This window comes from Condylura cristata, unplaced genomic scaffold (assembly GCF_000260355.1).
Source record: "Condylura cristata isolate star-nosed mole 26May11 unplaced genomic scaffold, ConCri1.0 scaffold00782, whole genome shotgun sequence".
In the NCBI taxonomy this organism is placed as follows: domain Eukaryota; kingdom Metazoa; phylum Chordata; class Mammalia; order Eulipotyphla; family Talpidae; genus Condylura; species Condylura cristata.
Genome location: NW_004567883.1, coordinates 1 through 3312, shown reverse-complemented (window position 1 = coordinate 3312; position 3312 = coordinate 1). Strand labels below are relative to the sequence as shown.

Here is a 3312-nt window from a genome sequence, read left to right as displayed (position 1 = left end):
ATTTTTCAATAATAGGAAATACAGAAAATGTTTTACGTTTCCCCTGATAATGTGTTAATCTATCTTAGTTAACCTGTTATAAATGTTTACTGTTTCATTATTAAGTGAATCGGAAGCCTATCCAATGATGCCTGAAATTTCAAGCCGTGGAGTTTGGGAAAACAATAGTATCATACATTCAAATTTTGTTGAACATTTGCTATAGCACTATATACTAAGCCTGCCCTCATGGAACTTGGAGAAAGAGATAAGAATATGTAATAAGTAATCAAATATAGCTTAAGGTAGTGATAAATGTCAAAAAAATATAGCAAGATTAGAGTCACTGAATTAGAGTGATTAGAATGTGAACTATCTGGCTTTGATAGTTTGAAAGGCAGTCTACCTCTAGGGTTGTTTTTACTGGATAAGTTGAATAATGCAGAAGATATGAGGCAAGAGCTTCTAGCATGGCAGTAAGTACAAATGCAGAGACCTTAAAAGAGGTGATGAACTTGACCTGTTAAATACTGAGAAAGCTCTTATAGTTAGAGCTTAGTGAAGGGTAGTGGGTGATGAGTCAGAGTGGTTAGACTAAGATGGAGTTTTATGGATCTTTTCTTTCTATGAGAAGCCATTAGAGAATTTCATTAAAAAAATAACTTGATTTATCCTTTAGATGACTGGTTGTTGGGTGGTGAAAAGACCAAGATGTAGGAAAGTGGAAAACCAGCTTTTAAGGAAGCTCAGTAGTACAGTTGAGATATCTGAGCTTGAACTAAAGGTGTAGAATTGCAAAAAAGTAAGAAGTTGTAAGTTGTGAGAAGCTGCTTGATTTGGAATATAATTTGAAGGTGGTGCCAAGTGATTGTTGCTTTCACGCCTGGGACAAAATTTTTTAAAGAATGAGCTGTTTTCCTGAATATCTGGGTCAACAGTGCAGTTTCTTCATTGGGAGATGAAGAAACAAGTTTTATCACTTAATCTCTCTAGGTCTTGAGAACGAAATTCAGATATGACCAGTGACTTTTGTTACTAATGTGCATCCTTCTGACTTTGCTCATACTGTTTACTTTGCTGGTTCACCCTCTCTTCCAGTTTGGCTTGTAAAAACATCTCCATTTATTGACACCCAGATCAGAAGCCCCTTTTATGGCTCTTCATTTAACAGATTTATAGTCTCAGGTTTACTTTTTTGGAGGATTACTAAATTTCTGCCCTCCTCCCACTCCAAGCATGTCCAAGATTTGGTTTATTTTTAAGAGGTTAATCTAGCAGGAAATGATTCTAAATTATGGTATCTTTAGGGGGGAGATAGCTTAATTTCAGAAAAACCCCAAGTGTTTTAATGTTCTTATATAAGTTACATACCTTTAAATGCCCAGTGTTCCATTTAGTTTTCATGAGGGGTTATCAAGACTAATGTTTTCATCACTTTAGAAAGTTGCCTCAACACTTTTACTAAATTACTCCGCCAGTAGCAATCACTAATCTATCACCATAGATCCCTTTTGCCTGTTCTGGAATTTAATATAAATGGTGTGCTTTTTTGTTTGACTTTTCGGTCACTATACTATTTCTAATATTCATCTGCCTATTTTGATTACCCCTTTTTTTTAGTACTTCTGTATAAATAAATCATAACGCATGTGTTCATTCAATTGTGATGGACAGTTGGGTAAGATTCCCTTTATATGTAAACTGCTTGAAAGCATTTGTTTTTGTGTGTGTGTACAAATTATTTCTTGGATAAATGCTTAGAAATAGAATTTCTGGATCATAAATTAGAAGTATGCTTTGGAAACTGCCAAACAATTTTCAAAAAATGGTTATGATATTTTATATTCCCATCAGCAATACATGAAAGTTGTTTATTCCTTTTCTTTCCAGCACTTGTTAAGGCCTTTTAACTTTAGCACTTTTGAATCTTGCCCGGTTTTTAATTGATTTTTTTATAATTGATTTCCAGTGATTTACTCTGAATTCAAATTCTTTGTCCTATACATTGTGAATATTTTCTCCAAGTTTGTGGCTTGTCTTCAGTTTCTTCATGGTATTTTTTGACAGAATTGTTTTATGTCCTCCATCTTTTCCTGTGGAATCCAAGCAAGCAAAAGCCCTTTAAAGTTTTGATGCCCTAATTTAGAATTGAAATCCAGATCATTATGGCAACTAGACAGAAGTAGATGAGACCCATTAAGACTTTTAATTTGGTAGGCCAGAAGTATTGAAACTTAAGTCCAATGTTTCAGTACCATTTCCAAAAGACCATCGGATTCTAATCAAAGCCCTTGCATGTGGTGTAAACCAGGTAGACATATAGTAGAAAACCAGTCTTAGCCTGTTATACCCCTAGTTCAGATGTAACTAGGGTAGTAGAAGCTGTCAAGAAAGATGGCTGTTTTCACTAACAACACAGTCACTGGTGGGCTATGCAGAATATGCTCTTGCAGCAAACTACACTGTTTACACTTGCTTAAAGTTGGGCTTTAAACAAGGAGCTGCCATTGGAATCCCATATTTTGCTGCTCATTGAGCTCTTTTCACAGTGCCCATGTGAGAGCTGGGGAAAGTTCTGGTTTGTGAGGCTAGTGGAGGAGTTGAACTAACTGTATGCCAAATCACTAGATTTACCACTGAAAGTCTTAGGCACAGCTAGAACTGAGAAACGGCAAAACATCTTGTTGCAAAACTTGGAACCCATGAAGGAATTATATTGATAAAATTAAGAAATCTGTTGGTGAAAATGGAATCAAGGTGGTAATTGAAAATATTAGCTAATTAAGTTTTAGAACTTGAATCTTCTGTCATATGGAGGGCTAGTAATAGTTGTTGGCAACTGAGGTTTTATTGAAATAATACTATAGCATCATGGTAAAGAAATCTAGCATATTGGAGTTTCTCTCCATTGGCCAAGCAGAATTTCAGTAGTTTGCAGCAGCCCTTCATGCTGGAATGGAAATTGGTTGGATGAGACCTAGTCCAAGTTCATGAAAATCTTATTCATGGCAGTGGGGCTATTGGAAAAATGATTCTTTTGCAGTGATTAATACTTCCATATTCTTTGTAATTAGAAGCTTCTTACCCTAGTTTTACTTGTGTTATTTTTGCTTTAATTAGATTTGTTTGCTTCAGTGATTTTCTTATATTAAAAAGATTTATTTTTACATCTTATTTTTTACTGTCACAAAAGTACAATCTACATACTATCTTATGTTTGTATGCCTTCTACTCTGAATTGAGTCACCATGCTAGGAAATAGAATATTTGTGGTCATTGGGCATTGAGATACATTATATAAATTCCTAACTGATAATTTGATCATTAATTCTA

General features: G+C 34.7%; 1 pseudogene; it reads left to right on the top strand.

Annotated features, from left to right (window-relative positions):
- The first annotated feature begins 2144 nt into the window (after positions 1-2144).
- On the top strand, positions 2145-2699 carry LOC101626769 (annotated as a pseudogene).
- The last annotated feature ends 613 nt before the right edge of the window (positions 2700-3312 follow it).